The sequence below is a fragment of the Sus scrofa genome, chromosome 16 (genome assembly GCF_054392235.1).
Source record: "Sus scrofa isolate SSC_HxYL_T2T_F1_AM1 chromosome 16, Sscrofa_HxYL_maternal_Yorkshire_Landrace_v2.0, whole genome shotgun sequence".
Classification (NCBI taxonomy): Eukaryota; Metazoa; Chordata; class Mammalia; order Artiodactyla; family Suidae; genus Sus; species Sus scrofa.
In genome coordinates, this window is record NC_139398.1 from 57526608 (window position 1) to 57540403 (window position 13796).

The 13796-nt window shown below is 42.5% G+C and overlaps 1 protein-coding gene across 2 annotated transcripts in view; it reads left to right on the forward strand.

Annotated features, from left to right (window-relative positions):
• LOC146395592 (uncharacterized) overlaps positions 1-13796 on the forward strand; it is a 795612-nt gene that overhangs the window by 24089 nt on the left and 757727 nt on the right. The gene's annotated exons all lie outside the window — the stretch shown is intronic.

The following is a 13796-nucleotide window of genomic DNA, read 5'->3' on the forward strand; positions in this document are numbered from 1 at the left end:
GCAGAGTTAAGAATGTCAGCCTTGGCTTTACGTCTTAGAAACAGCTTTGAAACAGGATTGTAACTTCCCTCATTATGATGCAAGAAATGGTGGTGGTTAAAGAAAACTAAAGTTCACTCTTCCTCACTGGGCTGAATTTAGCTAACTCAGACATTGTCTGTTCTCTAGCCCTTTGACATATAGGAGATACTTGGCATTCCTGTCCTCCTGGTCCATTGCCAAGGGCTACTTACTTCTTAGCATAAGAGTTCACAAGGCCTTGAGGTATTACTACTGCAAGCACTACAATATTGCTCCCACTGATAGAATAAAGTATCTACTGTTTAGTGAGCACTTACTAAGTGTCAGACTCTGGGCAGGTTTGGTTTTATGTTTTATGTATATCTCCTTATCACCTATTCTATCAATGAGGTGTTGCTATTTCCCTCATTTTATAAAAAGTGGTGAATTAGGGCTTCAGACTCAAGACAGTCTCATTGCAGAAACTGGTGCTACTACTCTCCATAGTTTAAGAAGAAAATTTGCCTCCTGGAAAAGCTGAAGCGTGGACAGGGTGAAGAAAGGTCTTTGCCAGGAGATATTTAGAGCAGATGTGAAAAAGCAAAGGGGCTTGGAGAAACTATGTATTTGGCATTGTGCTAGAGCTCTTACAAATAATTAGACTTTATTGGTCACCCTTAAAAATGCTGTTCTCATCCACAAAAGCACCTATGAAGATGCTTTTGGCACAATGCAGTCCAAGCAAACCCAGACTGAGGATGGCCACCTTGCTTTAAAGAAGACCTGCATCACGGTGTGTGCGAAGAGTTCTTGCACCAAAAGATCTGCTTCTAAGCCTCAGATCCGTGGTTACTAACGATGGAGCAAACCTGGGCAAGTCATTTCCCGTCTCTGAGTCTATTTCCCAGTGGAATAATAGAACAGGACTTTGAATTCCTGTTCCACTAACCTCACAGGGTAATTATGAGCATCAAAATGCTTTCTTAACCTTAAAGTTCTACATAAATGTGAAGAATGTGAGGTAAAGACTCCTTTGAGTAACCAATTCCCACATCATGTAAATATCGCTCTCAGGAAATTGTCTCGGCCCCAGAGACATTCAAAAGGCATATTACTTTCCTTCTTAAAGAAAAGTTTGATGGCTCAGTTAAGGCCATAAGATTTTGTCATTATCTGAGGCCATGGTATTTGCATATGATTTGCATGTGTTTGCATAATGGATTCAAGAGACTCCCTGCAAGTGTATAAGAGTAAAAGAAAATAAATGAATATGAGTGACCTTCTGCCACAGCGTTCAAATCAAATATTCAGGGCATAATACCCTGAAATATGAAATAGATTAAAATTTAAACTATTGCAAACAGATGAGAAGATAGGTTTTAGAGTTTGGAAGCAAGAATGAAACACTCATTTGGTCCTAGGCTGTAAAGAACACATACTCTTAAAGGTCACCCCACCCAAATGATTTTCATGCCTGAATTTTCTCCTCCACACCATCCACCCCATCCTTTGCCATGGACAAAGCACACACTGTATTATCTTCCAGTCTTTCCTGAATTGCCTCAGATAACAGAAATCTTACCATCCTTCAATGAATTGTTTTGGCAAATTTTAACCATTGAAAAGGTTTTATCTTACACTGAACTGCTAATTCTTTCTTCCCCACAGTTGTCCTTCTTTCCTCAGGCCATCAAAACAAGTTCAAGCCCTTTTAGTACCTGGCAGTACTTCAGGTATTTGAAAATAGTTATTATGTCCCTGAACTATCTCCTTTCTAGGTTAAAAAATCTCTAATTCCTTAAACTGCGTCAAAAGTTTCTGCATTATAGTCCCTGTCAGTCTGTTTATCTGAATATTTCCCAAGACTCCCAAGAAAGGCATTGACTTGAAATCTGGTCCTCGCTTTGCCATTAACAGGTTGTGTGGGGTTGGGAAACTTTCTGTCTTAATTTCCTTATCTGTAAAATGATGGGATTGGACTATTTATTATGTACTGCACCTAAAATCCCATTATTCAATTCCAAAACAATGATTTCCATTTTATGTATTTAATAGCCATTGGCTTGAGCCAATAAAATAGAGGTACACTTGTTTTTGTTGACAATTGTTCTTTCTTTACTAATGCAGGTGGTCTTTCCCCTTCTGGGCAAGTATAAAAAATAGAGAGGTTTGGCTGGAGCGATGGGCAATGTGACTGCTGCAATCTCAATTTATTCACAGTGCCATTTAGGGATGGAACTGCTGTCACCTGTTACAAGGACCAGTTCTTAAAGAGAAATGCTGAGGGAAAGAAGATGAGAAAAGGCACTGGAAACATTTATTTGTATAGACCAGTAACATGTCAGTGGAGAAACAGCATATCTGTGGACCTCAGAAATTTTCATAAAGTTCAAGTACCCTTACACTGCGTATTTACATACAACCCCCAAACCATTCTTTGCTGTGGGGGTGGTATTCAGTCCGTGTTACCCCAGGTTTCTATGTAGTTTACCCCTTGGGTGAGATGTCATCCCCCGAGTGACTCTATAGAACTGCCCACTTTCATGTCCGGGAGTTCTGTGCACTCACTTTTCTGTGCTTCGACATAATTATAACTTGGGGAGTGATAGGGGAGTCCTAAGATACCTTGTTTGGCTCTTTAAGCTCTTAGCAATGACCTGAGGGCTAGTTTGCTTTCTTTCAAGGGAGTACAAACCAAAATATGCTTTTGTGATCCAACTTTAGCAAAGAATGAGATGGTTAAGATCTGTTCTAGCTTATGGGCACCAGTTGGTATTTAACTGTCCTTTTTTCCCCCTCTTGTACATTTGGTTTTTGTTCTGCTTTTGGGGTCAGGCCTGCTTTCCACTCTGCCTCCAGATGGTCAAATCTACTTGCATCTAAAATTCTATTGCAACCTGAATATTCAGGTGCATTTTATGGTCAGTTTTACTTCTTATCATTATGCAACTCCAAATTTGTTTATTTATTTTAGCAAATTATTACAACGTAAGGTAAAGGGCATAAGTAAAGCCTTCTTCAAAGTCATCCCCATCTTCCTTGGAGGGTGTGCTGCCTTGTGGAACCATGTAAATAGGACCCTCAGGGAGTTCCCACTGTGGCTCAGTGGTAACAAACCCGACTAGTATCTCTGAGGACACAGGTTTGATCCCTGGCCCTGCTCAGTGGGTTAAGAATCCAGCATTGCCATGAGCTGCGGTACAGGTCGCACATACAACACGGATCCTCTGTTACTTTGGCTGTGGCCGTGGCTGTGGCCGGGAGCTGCGGCTCTGATTCAGCCCCTAGCCTGGGAACTCCCATATACCACAGGTGTGGCCCTGAAAAGCCAAAAAACCAAAAAAACAAAACAAAACAAAACAAAAATCCCAGAACCCTCAAGCCCACAAGCCCACTTGTCATGCATCAGCCTTTGCAGCTAATGGCTCTTGTGAGGTCCTCGCGGCTCGGCAGAAACAGTGACGCTCAAGGCCCTCTTCCACCTTGAGAGGGGACGGACTTCTTCTCGAGTCCTGCCTGAGTTCAAGTTCAGTTGTGTTGATGGCTTCACGGTGCCCACCTTGATCCTGCTGCTCTACAGTTGGCTCTTTCTCTGCCCTGTTATGGATGGTACTACTGCCACCATCATCATCAAAGCAGGCAGTGTCCACATGGCATTGCCAGCTTCCTCCATCACAAGAACCATGCCAGGCTTTTTCACATCTCAGAGTCCAAACCTTTGTGGCTTTGTACTCAGGGAACGGGGGAGTTCTTCCTTGCATTTCCTGCCCCAGGATTTATCTGTCCCAAGATGATTGATCCTGGAAATATCCACTCCCTGGGGCCTGAGATAACAATGGGAACTCCAAGCTTTAACTTCTAATTAGCCATAAGGTAAGCGGTGTCCACTAACTTCTCTTTCACCTGGTGTATGTTATCAAGGTAGAAATGGTAAAAGTATCCTTGGGGCTTTTCTCTGAAGTGCTAAATGAATATATTAACAGGCCGTGGGCTATGGGGACTAGAACATAGGACTGAGAATTGGGATTTTCAGATGAACTCCACGCTGAAATGAAGTGGTCCTAGTACTGGTCTGTTAACATCAGAAATTTTAAAGCTGAAAATAAGCTTTAAAATAGCCTATTCAAACCTTGTCCTTTTTTTCCCTTTAAGCATGTAAAAGAATAACATGAATCTAACATTTCCAAGAGTTGCGAGTATTTACATTATTATTAAGCCATTGACTTTTAGGCCTTCTGGAACATTTTCCACATCCTGTCTCTTGGCAGGCTTGTTGTTGTGAGCACAGTATTAGATTAAGTTCCTGCAGCCCTTTCCAGTGAAGCATGGGAGGAAGGGACTTTCTAAAGTAGGTAGCAATTTCTGTAAATGGCACTGTGGCCCCCTTTCTTCATTGTGGTGACCCGCAGCACATCACGTCCTCATGATTGGACGTGCTTGTTGGGGACGGTAGCTGGTGTTCACTCCTCTGTTCCATGTGCAGCACTGACTTGCTCATGTGGGTAGGATCTGCAGCCGATAGGAGTTTAACGGGCTTCACGGGTTTCCATCTTCAGACACAGCTACTTATGTGACCTTGGACAAGTCATTAAACATCAGAGTCTCAACTTCTGTGAAAGAAAAACACTGTCTGCCCTGTTTACCTCTCAGGGGCACTTATGAAAGAAAGGTCAGGTCCTTAACCCACTGAGCGAGGCTGGGGATCGAACCTGCATCCTCAAGGATACTAGTAAAGTATCCTTTATAAGTAAACCCATAAAGGACTGTGAAGAATTACTGATTATTTCTGGCCTGAAGCATGTGTGAGCAACCAGGCTGCTCTCTTGCCCTTGTGCACCTCCTCAGAAGGCAAAGTAAAACTAGGAACAAAAATTAACAAGACTGCAGTGCTCCAAGGTGTCTCTGGGGCATTGGTTCTGGGACCGCCATGGGGAGCTACATCTGCAGATGCTCGTCTCATACAAAATGGCATAGTATTTGCATAGAACCTACACACATCCTCCCACATACTTTACATCATCTTTATATCGCTTATAATACCTAATACAAGGTAACTGCTGTGGAAATGATTGCTGGTGTGTGGCAAATTCAGGTTTTGCTTTTTGGAACTCTCTGTAATTTCCCCCCTCCCCAATATTTTCCATCCATGGTTGGTGGAATCCATGGAGGCAGAACCCGTGGATACAGAGGTCCACTGCATGCAGGGAGCCCCTGCCGCGTGCCTGGTACTCTTGGAAGCACTTGACATGCATGATCTTAAAAATCTTCAGAACAACTTGTAGAAGTGGGTCCTATGGTTATCCCAGATTTATAGGTATGTGAACGGAGGCCAGAAAGGCTCAAGGTCAGAGGCACAAGGTCACAGGTTAGAAAGTGGAGGATCCAAGGGTCCTAGCCAGAACTCTGACCTAGCCACTATCTTGCCCCTCAATATTGCCTCTCCAGAAATTCCCTTTCTTGTAGCAGAAAGAAGCCCAGAGCCCTAGCCACATGGCAGGAAATTTGCCTGGCGCCAGGTCCCAGGTGCTCAGGTTTGCAGTTGGGCCTCTCAGTCGCCGTCTTCAGGGACTCTTCCTGGCACGATTTGACAACCACATTTTCATAGAACGGAGTGGGTATTTGGAAGAGCTGTCAGCCTTAGAAATTTAATCAGCTGAGCTAAAAGCAATCAAGATGCCATCTGGACAGACTCTGACTTCCTGCCCAGAAGATAAAGACATCTGGACTTAGTAAATGCCAAGGACATGCTGACTTGGTCCCCAGCCCCATGGTCCACTCCTCGTTTCACACAGGCCTGTCTTCTTAATTGTGCAGAATCTGCAGCTCTGAGTTGCTTCTGGAGCCGCTGAGTGCCTGATGCTGTTGGCCACCCAGGGCTTCCCTGCTCACAACCAGTGACCACTGTGAGCCATGGGGTCTTTCTAGTGCTAAGGAGGTGGATTGACTGCAAAGGTCTCAGTAAATAGGCCCCTTTAATGATGGAGCGGGAGGTGGCTGCCCACGGCCCAATTTATCGTTGTAATTAGAGCCCATCATGACTGCTGATTGTTAAGTAGGACTGAGAGGAAATATTTGTACATACGAAGAAGCTAATTAAGGTGGCTCACCAGGTTTGCATACCCAGGCTGTGCTTACTGCTGCTGCTTCTCCTGTGAGGGGGGCTCTTTCCAATCACATGAGTTCTTGAACCATCTTGTGGAGGATGAGAGGGTTTGAGGAAGAGCTGAGGAATTAGAATGAGGACTTTTTTATTTTTTTCATTGTTAAAAATTTGATTGAAGGATAGTTGATTCACAATGTTAAGATAATTTCTGCTGTATGACAAAGTGATTCAGTTATACATGTACACACATCCATTCTCTTTCAGATTCTTTTCCCATATAGATTATCACAGAAGACTGGGTAGCGTTCTCTGTGCTATACAGCAGGTCCCCATCGGCCAATCATTCCATATACCTCAGTGTGCATATGCCAATCCCAGACCCACAGTCCATCCCTCTGCCCCTGCCGGCCCCCCACTACCTCTCATCTTTGGTAACCATAAGTTTGTTTTCAAGGTCTGTGAGTCTGTTTCTGTTCTGCGAATAAGTTCATGTGTATTCATTCTTTAGATTCCACATATAAGTGATATATCATGTTTGTCTCTCACCGCCTGGCTAACCTCACTTAGTATGATAATCTCTAGGTCCATTCATGTTGCTGCAAATGGCATAATTTCATTCCTTTTTATGGCTTAGTAATATTCCATTGTATATATGCACCACATCTTCTTATTCATTACTCTGTTGATGGACACTTAGATTGTTTCCATGTCTTGGCTGTCCTGGCTAGTACTGTGATGAACACTGCAGTGCAGGTGTTTTTTCAAATTATAGCTTTCTCCATATTGACGTCCAGGAGTCGGATTGCTGGATCATATTGCTGGATCATTTTAGTTTTTTGAGGAACCTCCATGCTGTTTTAATGTGGCAATACCTGAACACATTTTCTAGAGATGGCTCGAATCTCACACACCAGCTTCTCTCTGTTTTAAAGCAGAGTGGGAATTCCTGTTGGGCCTCAGTGGGTTAAGAACCCAACTAGTGTCCACGAGGATGTGGTTTTGATCCCTGGCCTTGTTCAGTGGGTTAAGGATCTGGTGTTGCCACAAACTGTGACATAGGACACAGATGTGGCTCAGATCTGGCATTGGTATAGGCCTACAGCTCCAACTCAACCCCTGGATACTTCCATATGACGCAAGTGCAACCCTAAAGAGAAAAAATAAAGCAGAGTGAGTCTTTCCAAAAAGCCTCTGCATTTGACAGGGCTGGAATCAAATTCTTCTCCCTTTATCTTCTCCAGTATAGTTTCCCCCAAGTAGACTCCTGAAATCCCAGTTCCCGTAGACGGTAATAATAAAGCCTATTCCTAATACTTCTCCCTTAACTTCTGCAAAGCTGGAGCATATTGAAGACTTAAGGGTTTGGATGGAAGATTTGTTAATCTGGGGCAACTTGGACGTTTGAGAAATTTGAATTTCAAAATTGTGAAAAATATTGTGTCTCTAAGTATTTACCAAGTTACTGTTGTTTCTGACTTAAAAACCAAACTAAACCAACCCCAGTGATAGGAACATACCTGTGTGGAGATAGTGAGAGAGTTGACCCAAACCTTGGAATCTCTTAGTTCTCAGTACTCAGGAAAAGCTTCTTTTCCTTTGCTCTCTTAGGAGCTTGCCTGTCTTTCATTTCACTTCTACTTTCTGAAAATCCTTTTTGTTGTAAGATCTCTCCATTTTGTTAGCATTTGATTCTTGCTTCAATTGCATCTTTCTAACACCCCCCCCACTCCCGATTTTCATGTTTTATTTTTACACCTCCCCTTTAGCAAGGGCTGCTCATCATTCTCCCAGCCCCACTGTCCTTTACTTGTCAGAATTCATTTTCTGTAGGATCATTGTGTTTCTTGGTCTCTGGAAGGCTCAGGCAGCATGCATTTGTTCTTTCTTCTTAGAACTTTGTTTTGTGGGTGCCCATTCATCCAAGTCCTTGTGGGGTTGTTCAGATCCTGGATTGGGTCAGCAACCAGCATGGTTGGAGATCTCAGCTTTGAGTTTCCCTCACTCCTTGGCCAAGGACCCAGTGGCCAGTTGAGCCTGGTTGGAGGAAAGTCATGGAATGGTGAGCCCTAAACACCTGGGATGTGCCCTTAGTCCACAGCGCTGACACTGACCAACACTGTAAGCAGTTCACTTATGAGATGACACCAGTCCAGCTTTGGGCCTTTTTTTTTCAAATGGTATGCAAGTATGTGGAGTCTGTGGGGAAGACAACAGGAAGCCAAGAACTAGGGCATCCTGGAATTTTCAACAAGAGAGAGAAAATCCATTTTGTATTACTGCATAAACATATATTGTGATAAGGTGCCATAAATTGACATCAAGTTAAGCGAAACTGTCTTTCCATGCAGAGTCAATCAACAGTCACTACGTATGGGAAAATTATAAGATTGTAGCTTTAATTCTAGCATAGTCTTCCTCTTTAGAACATAATCTGCTCCTGTTGCAGTCTATTATTAACAAACAAAAAAAGGAGAAGAAAAAAGAGGAAGTTCTAAAACTTCTCTACTTTCTAAATATAGTTGAATTCACTTTAAGCAAATCAAGCATAAAAATTTAAATTTGTAGGATTGGTAAAATACAACCATTTTTTAAATCAAAGGACACAGTTTATTTGTGACTGTACTGCATCGTAGAATTCCTTTAAACTGTAACCAAATGTAGTGGAGGTTTTTATGACTAGATTTTTCAAAATTTAACTACATGTCTATCTCCTGCAAAAAATGAGAATGACTTGTAGCTTTGAAACACATATGCATTCACTATTCAAGAGACAATAAGAAACTAAACAAATGACAAAAGAGTTTGCTTTGTATGAGTCAATAAGATTATAACCATGGTTGAAACTGACTTTGAGCTATTCCAAGATGTGTGTTTTTGAGAAAAAATGTATAGCCTTGATGGGGCAATGCAGTTTTGGAGTGTCTGGAGAGGTCGGCTGTCATGCCAGAATGGTGTGCCCAGGTGGGGAGTGAGGGAGCCATATCCACAATCAAGACCTAGACAGGCTGTAATGTTCCTGTTGGCTCTTGGCCTCAGGCTCTTTTCTATAGGGAAAGGAGTGGGAAGCTGGGAACCTAGAGGGCTAGAGGCTTATCTGGCAGGAGATGGCCCATTTGCAATCCAGAAGTCTACCAGGAAAGAGCCCGGCCATGGTTCACCATTCCAGAATAGGTGTACCTTTTGTTGAGTTGTCACTTTTTTTCTTTTTCTTTTTTTTTTAATGACCTCACCCATGGTATACAGAAGTTCCCAGGCCAGGGATTGATCCTGAGCCACAGCTGTGACCTACACCACCTTTAATCCACTGTGCTGGGCTGGGGTTTGAACCCACACCTCTGCAGAAACCTGAGCCACTGCAGTAAGATTCTTAACCCATTGTGCCACAGTGGGAACACCCTGTCACTTTTTTATTTATATTTTCATCTACCAAGTTGGGACTAGAAATTGTTTTTGTTTTTAAACTGCAACATAGACTGCCACCTCTTTACCATCTTCATAAGGAATTTAGAAAAAAGTTATTTTTTTTCTTGAGAAAATAATAATATTTAGCATATAGTGCTTGATGTTTATTGTCAGGTACTGTTCTAAATAAGTTACAGATTTTAACTCATTTACCCTTTATGACTATACTCTGAAGAGTCATTTCTGGGTAAAGAAACGCAAGGAATCTTAATGAATTGCTCAAGGTCATTCGGCTATGTGGCTAAGGCAGGGTTTGAATCTAGGGAGCCCGACACCAGATAAAACAGGAAAAATATGGTGACAGCGAAATCTGAAGAAGGGAAAGAAACATCGAAGCAACTTGTTTACCTCTATGCTTTGAAGAAAGCTTTGCAGCCTGTTCTCCTCTCTGCTCCAAACCCTTCTCTGAAACTGTTCTACTGAGGACAGGGTATGAACTGAGGACTGAGTTCAGTTCCCCTGAGAGCAGAGAGGGGCCCAGCTTTAGAAGCAGGTGATTGTGTATGGAGAAGCTCTGGGTGAAACACAAGAAACTCTACCCAGTCATCCTGTGCGCCTAGGACTTGTCTCCTCTTTCCTTTAGGCTAGAAACAGAAAATATCCATTTGGTCAAGGTCTATGGGTCAAAAGCAAAGCAAGGTGGTAGAACGCCAGCCCACTGTTCTGTAACTACTACTCAGCCTCCTTTCTTAGCCTTTTTTTTTTGTTCTGCCCTTACCCATTCTCTCATTTTCTCATGAAAACCAAAGTTCTGGTGCCTAGGCTACCTCTACACATCCTTCTGAGCAACACTGTTCAGTAGAAACATGTTAGGAGCCACATGTGCAATCTAAATTTTTCTAGTATCCCACTGCTATGGACTGAATATGTGTGTCTCCTTAAAATTCATATGTTGAAACAAAATCCCTCATTTGGTCATATTTGGTGGTACAGCCTTTGGGAAGGAGTCCTCCTCTTGGGATCAATGTCCTTGTAAAAAGATATGCAAAATAAATGACCTCTCTCTGCTAACTGAAGATACAGTAAGAAGGTGGCCGGCTCCAAACCAGAAAGATGCTGAATCTGCCAGCACTTTGATCTTAGACTTCTCAGCCTCTAGAAATGTTTGCTGTTTAAACCAACCAGCTGATGCTATCCTGTTACAGCAACCTGAGCAAACTAACCTTTTACATTAAAAATGTAAAAAGAAGCAGGTGAAATTAACTTTAATAACATATTTTATACCTAGTCCAACATATCAAAATATTATTTCGATCAATATTAAATAAATGTAATCAATGTAAAATAGTAATGAGGTTATCTACATTCTATTTTTCATACTGTGTATCTTACATTTGCAGCACGTATCAATTTGATACCACATTTTTTATTGAAAATACATGTATGTAGATTTACAAAATTTACAGTTGAAAAAATAGATTGATATGTCTAAGTTGTTCCAAGCATACCTAAGTTCTTCAACAACTGAACAGAATATCAGTTTTTACATCTAAGTTAAATGAAATAAAATCAAAATTTCTTTGTTGCAACAGCCACATTTCAGGTGCCCAAGAGGCCCATGTGACTAGTGGTTACTCAATTAGACAACATGGTTGTAGAGGCTAGAGATAAATGAAACTAAATGAACATGGACTAGTGAGTTTGCATTAAAGTGACCTAAAATCATCACTTATTTACTATTCTTTTTCTTGCTGGTCGCATAGGTACAAATGCTATGTGGGCAGGCCAGGAAGTTTGGGTTTTTGGCACTAAGTGAATGGCCTCAAATTAAGTATCCAGCTACTGGCAGTTATTTTGCACGTTAACCCTGCCACCTAGCGACCACTTTCTGAATATCACCATTACCAGATTACCATGTGGAAAAAAATCTCATGTTGACTTCAGTTCTGTTACGCCCTTCCTGACATCGGAGACTTTCTCCTGCTTAGAGACACCATGTGGCGCTGAGCAGCTGATATGTCATTACTGTTTTAGGGCTGCTTTATCATATCTGCAGAATAAGAGCTGAGCTGTCATTTCCTCTTCTATTTCCTTGCAATGATAAGGAGCTCGAAGTATAATGAATATGTCTTAAGAGCATCCTTTGTGTCTGGTATTGGGGGGAGATGACTTCTGTCCCTAAAAAGGTCTAAATCCTCACTATCCTTTGTGCTCGATTCTGTAACAGCTCTTGAATGTTCTGTTTATCTATATGTCCCTCTTCTCCACTATACTGTGAAATCTGTGAGGTTGGGGACCTTTATTTTTTAATCCCCCCAGTCTGGTTTGGTGTCTGTCTAACAAATACCAATTGAATGAATGGACGGAAGGCATAGCCACAAATCCACAACCCTTTCCACACCCTTCCACATTTCTCCAGTTGAGGTATCTTCCCCTTTCCACTCTCAGTATGAACTATGTCCTTTTATCTTCCTTTTCTTCAGCTCTCAGTCTCCCCCTTATTCCCTTACATACTCAGCATATGCTTAGCACTTGACCTTGTCTTGAATTTTAGAAATATAAAAGTGAAGTTTGGAACTCCCTAACTTATACCCACAAAGCCTCTAAACTTAACTTGTACCTGCATCTGATCCTCCTTGGACCCAATGCCACACCTTCCAGATGTATGATGAATTCCCCTGACCTGGAAACCTTTAACAGTGACTGATGTCTGGGTCCCAACTCAGAAAAATATGATGTCCTTGGTCTTGAGTGCAGGCCAGGATTTTTAAAATGTCCCTAGGGGCCCCTACACTCAGCCAGGCTTGAGACCTGTCTTCTGCATGCTCTCCCTTTCAGCCTTCTCAATCTTCAGCAGGTAACCTCACCCTTACTTGTATTTCCAATTATTGCCATTCTCCTGGATCATTTCCAAGTCATACACAATGCCCTAAACCCTGTTATCTGAAAATAAGAATGAGAAATCCTCCCTGGATCCAGTATCCATAGCAACTCTCTGCTCTCTTTATGTATGTTCCAAGTCAAACATAACTCAAGAATAAGTCACCCACATGGGCTGTCTCTGCTTTCTCATCAACCAGTCAATCTTAAATCTACTCCAGACTGAGTTCTGCTCCAGAATTGATCACTTTGTCATTTGAAAACAGTCACCTCTCTTGGCCTCAAAGACCCATGTTTTCTATTTTTTTTCTCAGGCTACCTTTCCTCCTCACCCGTCCATGTGGAGCGTTCCTTAGGACACAGTTTTGGCCATCTTTTCTTTTCACTTTATTTTTCAAGCTTTCTGGGCTTCAGGACCTTGAGGCTGGTAACACCTGTTCAGACCATTCTGCAGTCTGCATAGCAAAATCCCTCCTTGGCCTGCCTGTCCATGAAGTGTGCGATCGGCATCCGAGAGCTCATGTTCCAAATTGAATCTTGATGTCCTCCTACCCGTATGTGACTCTCTTTCACTGGTTCCTGTTGCATTCCTTTCATGTGGCTTCTATAGTGAATCTATAATTTACTACAAGTGGATTTGCTTAAAACAGCACACATTTATACTCTCACAGTCTGGGGGCAGGAAATTTAAAGTCAGTTCCATGGGGCTGCAGGACTGCACTTCCTCTGGAGGCTTTGGGGATGAATCTGTTCCTTGGTTCTTTCAGTTTCTGGAGGGTGATTGCATTTCTTGGTGCATTATTCAGGGTTTTCCAGAGAAACAGAACCAATTTTGTATGTTTTTTTGTGTGTGGTGTGCGCACGTGCACGTGTGTGTGCGCACACACACAGTTTTATTATAAGGTCCTGGCTCATGTCAGGAGTATATCTAGGACGAGAGCTTCCCAGGTCTAGAGAAATGCATCTGAGGAAGTTCCTGAGGTGGGAGTGGTCTGGTCAGTTCAAGGACGATGAGAAGGACATTATTGATGGAGTGAGTGGGTGAGGCAGAGAGCAGGGGGAGATGAAGGCCAAGTGACCATGGGGCCAAACTGTATAAGATCTTGTAAGCCAGTTCATCTAAGTAAGACGGGGAGCCACTGGGGGGTTTCCAGAAGAGAAGGGACATTATCTGACTCACATTTTAGAGGTATCCCTCAGCCTGCTGTGTGGACTGCAGGGGAGGAAGGGTAGAAAGAACCCTGGGGAAGTTATTTCAGTGCTAGGTGAGGGACGGTGTGGCTTGGACCAGGGTGATAAACAGTAGTGGAAGTATAAGAGCTGGGCAGAATTGGGATATTAAAAATCGGGTCAATAGGATTTCCCAATAGATTGGATGTATGGAGAAGGAGTGGGAGAGAGAGAGAGGGAG